Below are 7,135 nucleotides of genomic sequence, written 5' to 3' on the forward strand. Positions count from 1 at the left end.
TGTAATGATTAATTAGCATTTAATTACACACACACACACACACACATTCACACCTTCACACCTTCACACACACACACACACACACACACACACACACACACACACACACGGTGTGTGAGCAGACAGGTCATGACCTGCTGCTACTCACCTTTGGTTTTCTTCTGGGGTTTGGAGACGGTCTTCTGAGGCAGCTCGTCCATGGAGGAGGTGTCCTCATCCAGGGAGATGTCCATGCCGTTGTGGTCTATCTGGTCCGGCCTCAGAGGGATGTACGTCATGTCAGACTCCAGCAGGGTGCCAAAGGTGTGAACTAAACACACACACGCACGATTAAACACCGTATTATTATCCCATCATGCCAAGGTTCAAATACAAAATTATTTTCACTTTGACTGATTATGAGGGATGAAGATGTATTCAGTGCATTACTCACTCATGCGCTTTTCATCTAAGATGTTGTTTGGAGACTCCATGTTGAGGAGGGCAGCCGCTGCGTCGCTGGTCTCTCGGCTGTCTTCCGTCGACACGTTCGACTCTGTTTTGAAATAAAGCACCTCAATGTCACTGTGGTCACGTATGTAAACCGTCCGTCCGTTTTTGATATTTACTTTGTGTTAGCGCAAACAATTGAAAGGTCGGGAACGAGCCACTAGGTGGTGCTGATGTAGCATTGGTTAAACACTGTTCGGTCGCTTGTTTTAGATGTTTTAAGAGCACATAGGGTGAGGCGATGCATGTGCGCCATGCAGATACTCAAACAGTGTGATTAAATTCCGTATGATTCCAGCTGGCTTTTCTTTGACGTCCCCAACATTCGAACCCGTAACCTCTGTGGTGTACGTTGATAGACACAAACAGGTTTTCAGTCGGACGGAGAGAACCGAGCCATAAGCATCATCACCGGGTTGTACCATTACACTTTTGGTTCAACAGGTATGGAGGCAACCGAGCCATAAGCACATCTCTAACACCGTCACCGGGTTGTACCATCCCCGTTAGGAGGGGGGTGTGTGTGTGTGTACGTTCCCGTTACAGCCCCGGGTTCAACAGGTCACCGACGCGAGGAGACACCAGCAGAACAACGCCGTCCCTCTCCCTCACCTGTGAGGTCCACACCCCCGCCCAGGATGGGCTCCTCCACCACGTGCAGGGTGGTGTCCACCATGATGCCGTTGGTCAGCTCGTCCGCCTCCAGGCCCGAGTACACCTGCATGAGGTCGGCGGCCGGGACCTGCTCCACGATGACGGCCGGGAACACGGAGGGGTCGTCCAGCTGGACGCAGAAGGGCACAAACAGGAGACGAGGCACACACGGAGGGGAGGTGTTAAATGGCGTCACGCGCTGGCCGGCCCAGGGGCCTGTGTAGTAGTAGCAGTCGTAGTGGTAGGTTTATTATTATCCCAAAGGGAGACTTGGTTTGCAGACAAAAGTACAGATAAAAGCATAAAGACCCGCAGGCAACGCACAACAGTCAAAGGCTGGAATTCAGTAGTGTGCAAATTTAGCGAGGATATTGCCCCAGGTAAAGATTAGTTTTTGGTCCTCTTGCATCTGCTAAAAGGGACTCGGTGTGTTTGTGTGTTTGTTTGTGTGTTTCTTTGTGTGTTTTCTTGTGATCTTGCAGCGTTAGTATATGTCAATATGTCTAGACTAATGGGATACAAAGTACAACAAAAACAACACCATATAACAACACAGCAAGCGTCTTCAGTACACAGACGGTGTTTTAAAATATATAACCTGGTCTCTTAATCCCGTTGCTATGAAAGAAAAAAAAGGTTTGTTTGTGTTCTCAACAACTTCACATCCCAACATGGACGAAGCCAAACGTCAAGACACAGTTCAGTATTTCCCATGTTTCAAAGAAAACATCAAACCTAATAAACTTTTATGGATCGACGGTAAATTGCCGGAAAGCACGCCCTGACCAAACAACCACCAACGTTCGACTCGCTCATTTCCACCATGTGCTTCCTGCTAATGCAGGAAACTATCACGAACAAAGGGCCAATAAGATGGAGCCGAGCCTTGATGCGATATCAAACATATGAAACCCACAAGGACAACAGGCCGAACACACACACACACACACACACACACACACACACACACACACTGTCTGGAAGCCTTTCCGACGAGGAAGTGGATGTGAATCAATGGCAGAGTATCTCAGATGGGATGGTTGGAATGCGTTGTGCCTGCGGGGGCTGCCTGTTCCCTTGGTTAAGGTATGCATCGCTTTGACTTGGTTGAGAGGTTGTTGTTGTTTGTATGCTGCAAAAATGCTGATTTATGTAAAACCACATTGTTTTTTTAATTTAACTATATGAGGTGTATCTATTTGTCTATCTTTCTGTGTATCTATCTGTCAGTCAGTCAGTTTGTCTGTCTGCCTAACTGTCTGACTGTCTGTCTGTCTGTCTGCCTGTCTGCCTGCCTGCCTGTCTGCCTGAGGGTTAGGGTTAGATACTGTCTGTCTGTCCTGGAACTGAACGTGCATGCGCATTTTCTACCTGTAGGTGGCAGCAAATGTCACTTTTCTTGCGGCAAGAATGGGAAGTTCAAAACAACCAATAGCAACCTTCCTTAAAGCCAGGGCAAGCAGTTTATATTTCACGGCTCCACTTAAACAGCTGAAGGCCAATCGACAGTCAGTTACATTTAAGATAACAACGTGGCTTTAGATATACTGCCTCATAGTGCGGACTGTGATCTATTTCCTCCACAAAGCTGTCATTGTTTAATAAAAAGGGGTACGCCCATGACCGCCACAAAGCCCCAACAGTCATAGTGGGATTCTGAATGGACCGAGTCAAACTGAAAAGAGCTTCAGCGAGACATCACTGCTCTGCCTCCGAAAATACATGACTCCATAACGCCATCACGCTATCGCCGCACATAGTATGTCTAGTCTGGATATTTATTTATTTTAGACTCAAGGTGACGCCTTGGCATGAAGAATCTCATGACAACCAACAGAGTCCGCAGTTCAGGATAAGAGAGGCGATATGGTAACTCTAGCATGAAGATCATTATGAATGAAAGCTTATCTGAGTCTTCTCACAGGACTCCATTGTTGGAGACCCAGGGGCATTCCAGGTGTCTGGGCCGTGGTGTGTGTGTGTGTGTGTGTGGAGGGGAGGGGGGGGGGGGGGGGCAGGGAGGGGGGGCGTCGTGATGCTGGGGGTATGTGGGTCCAAGGCTATGCTACCGTTTCGGCTAACCTTCAGCTAATAAAACTAGCTGAGTCGGCGCCGTCGGATTATCACGGCCGATGCTCCACAGCCGACCTTCCACAGCGTGATAATGGTGAAAGTCAACAAAAGTCAGAAATGCCAGCGGGGTGAGACACACACACACACACACACACACACACACACACACACACACACACACGTTTCTGGAGGAATCCAGAGTGTGTGTTAGGGGCTGAGCTAAAGGGCGGTCATGGATTGCTTTGGCTGCAGACGTCGTCAGGACCTCCCCGTGACACACACACACTGTGTGGTAAATAAATGAGAATGTGGTTCTCATTTATCACTCAAATGGACTCACTATCACGATCAGATAGAGAGACAAAAGAGGGCCCCAGGACCCCCCCCGCCCCACACATCAAGACAGGCAGGCAGACAGACAGAGAGAGAGAGAGAGACATAGAGTCAGAGGGAGACATAGAGAGAGACAGAGAGAAAGAGAGCGAGGTGAACATCAAGACAGGCAGACAGACAGACAGAGAGAGAGAGACATAGAGTCAGAGAGAGACAGAGAGAAAGAGAGAGAGAGACATAGAGTCAGAGAGAGACAGAGAGAGAGACAGAGAGAAAGAGAGCGAGGTGAACATCAAGACAGGCAGACAGACAGACAGAGAGAGAGAGACATAGAGTCAGAGAGAGACATAGAGAGAGACAGAGAGAAAGAGAGCGAGGTGAACACATGAAGACAGGCCGGCGGACAGGCAGGTCATGGCGTGGAGTGCGTGTGAGTGTGGTCTTTGCTGATTTGCAAATGTGGGTCTGCATGTGTTTGAAAAACTCTTGTATTCATGCACTCCCAACATGACCACCATCACACACACGCACGCACGCACACACACACACAAACACAAACAAACTACCACCACCTCCTCCAGATGTTGACAGACTCGATCTCATGAACTCACTGCTGACTGGGCGGGGGGGGGGAGTCTGAGGCCCACTGTCTTGTCTTGCAACACACACACACACACACACACACACACACACACACACACACACACACACACACACACACACACACACACACACACACACCAACACACACAAAAACAGAACCTCGGGACCCTCATGTAAACTAGTATGTTTGTTCAGCACACTATGCATCCTTCCCACCCAGGACTCTACACAGAACCCGGACTGGAGGGGAGCTGGACGCTGCCCCACTAGTCTCGTGTGGACTGTGGACCAATCCAAATGGATGCCAACACGAGCGACGGCAAAATAGGAAGAGCAGAGAAGTGTGTGTGTGTGTGTGTGTGTGTGTGCGTGGAGGGAGTAGGGCTTTGAGCACAGACACCCATCTGTCTGCCATGACTGTGGCCACATCTTCTCCTTTGTTGCCCTGAATGCTGCTTTCTACCAGGGCCATTTGCATTTCTGAGTTCCCCATTCGTCGGTTAACAGCTACAGCATCCGCCCAAGAGGTTCCTCTAGGGCCTCGTATCCCTTCTGCTTTACTGGCGTCTAACTGTGAGATACGGCCCGCGACACTGGTTGCACCCATACAGCACATATACAACACTCAACTACATGTACCCTTTTTTGAGGAAGTGTAGCGGAGCCACTCCCCTTCCCAAGAAAGAAGTTGACTTAAGAGGAACGATTGTCTGGTTTAAAGAATAATCGCATCAAAACATAATCGGATCATGCTATCGGCTACCAAGGAGAGGGAACGAGAGAGAGCGAGGGGAAAGAGAGAACGAGGGAAGAGAGAGAGGGAAAGAGAGAGTGAGGGAGGAGAGAGAGTGAGGGAGGAGAGAGTGAGGGGAAGAGAGAGTGAAGGTAAGTGAAAGTGAGGGACGAGAGAGAGTGAGGGAAAGAGAGAGTGAAGGAAAGAGCGCGTGAGAGGGAGAGAGATCGATTGCCTCAGTCGATTTACCGCTCTCCTTCCATGAGGGCTATTTTAATTATAATAAATAAATAAAAAAAACCCTGTGTGTGTAGATGACCAGGACTAGCGAGCTGTATTAGCTCACCAGGTAAGGCTGCAGCCGTCCTACCTCAGCACGCTGCACGTAAACAGGAGCTGGCCACGCTGGTAAGAACAACAAACAGCCGATCCCTCGACACGAATGGGAAACGAAGAGGCACCAATGAGCCTCCGCACGGCTCCCACAGCCTCAGACGAAACCCTACCTTACACCAGCCATGTTGCACCATGTTGACCCTCAAAACAACAACAAAGCCTGGGAGTTTCAAAAAAAAAGGTGTGTGTGTGTGCGTGTGTGTGTGTGTGTGTGTGTGTGTGTGTGTGTGTGTGTGTGTGTGTGTGTGTGCGTGTGCGTGTGTGTGTGTGCGCGTGCGTGTGTGTATGTTTGTATATGTGTGTGTGTGCGCGTGTGTGTGCGTGTGACTGAAACTCCCAGGCTCCCTGCTAGGGACCGCTAATAGCCTAATAACCTCTTCCATAAAGGTGATGTTTGGTTGGGCTCCGTCTCCCAGGTGGGAAAGGGGAGGGGCCTGGTTTCCCCAGAACAATGGAAGACCTTTGAGGGAATTACCCTGTCGCCTCCACGCCGCGCGGGGACCGGTCCGTCAGGTTAGGCCTGAACCGCAGTCACACAGCACGTCACTGGATACACACGCACACACACACACACACACACACACACACACACACACACACACACTCACACACACACACACACACACACACACGCTCACACACACACACACACACGCTCTCACACACACACACACACACACACACACACACACACACACACGCTCACACACACACACACACACGCTCACACACACACACACACACACACACACACACACACACACGCACACACACACACACACACACACGCTCACACAGAACCACACAGAGGACCCGTATAAATACAACACACACGGATGCACAGAAAACCGACACACACAACCACACAACACGTCCCTCTGGAGGGACACACACACACACACACACACACACACACACACATCAAACACAAGACATATGCACAAAAACACCCAAACCACAAAAACTACCAAAAAAAAAACACATAAACATACACACAACAACACAAAGCATAAAAAACACACACACACACACACACACAAACATAAAACCGACACAACAGACACACAAAGACTCTTTCTCTTTAAGGACAGCGCTTCACCATGGTGATTGTGGGTTCCCTGACAGGGCCGGTGGTACACACACACACACACACACGCACACACACTCACCTTTGCGCCATAAACACAGGCCTAACTGCCTAGCCACACCTTCCCCGCCCACACACATTAAACACAGCACTGGCTCCTGATAACTCACTTTTTCCATCCATGTTGTTCTTCCAGCCGGCATCTTTTACTGCCCTCCCCTCGCTCCCTGAGCCTTCCTGTCATTCAACCCCCCTTCATAAGGCACAGGAGGTTGTTGTTTTTTTTCGCCGGGAAACATCTACAGTCAACAAGAGCCTGTCTGTATGGGGATGTCTGTATGTTCAATAAAAGAAATAAGAAAATGATCTCTCTTCTACGTGGTGCAGGAGTGTAGGATTGAGTGCCCTATATGGGGTAAGGTTGCAGACTGCAGAGTCCATGGAAGACAACCTATGTAGATATGAAGGGCTCCTTTTCAAGATAACAAAAGCACGATGATCAGGCTATGACCCACTGCCACCAGCCAGTGAACAGGTTTGACCGTTTTGCGGTTAAAAATGGAAATCCATTTTAAAACAAACAAGCGAATTCCGGTTATGTTACGTTAAGTGACATGTTTACGTTGGACCTCGGTTAGAAGCAGTGAAACACGTAAACATTGGAGGCGTGGACGTTGGTGTCTGTCCCTCTGATAGCTACCTGGTGGATCTCATCCATCCCATTGCTGGCGAACTCAAACACGAGCTCGCTGGGCTGCATCGCTGTC

This window comes from Micromesistius poutassou (assembly GCF_964030765.1).
Source record: "Micromesistius poutassou genome assembly, chromosome: 6".
NCBI classification, from domain to species: domain Eukaryota; kingdom Metazoa; phylum Chordata; class Actinopteri; order Gadiformes; family Gadidae; genus Micromesistius; species Micromesistius poutassou.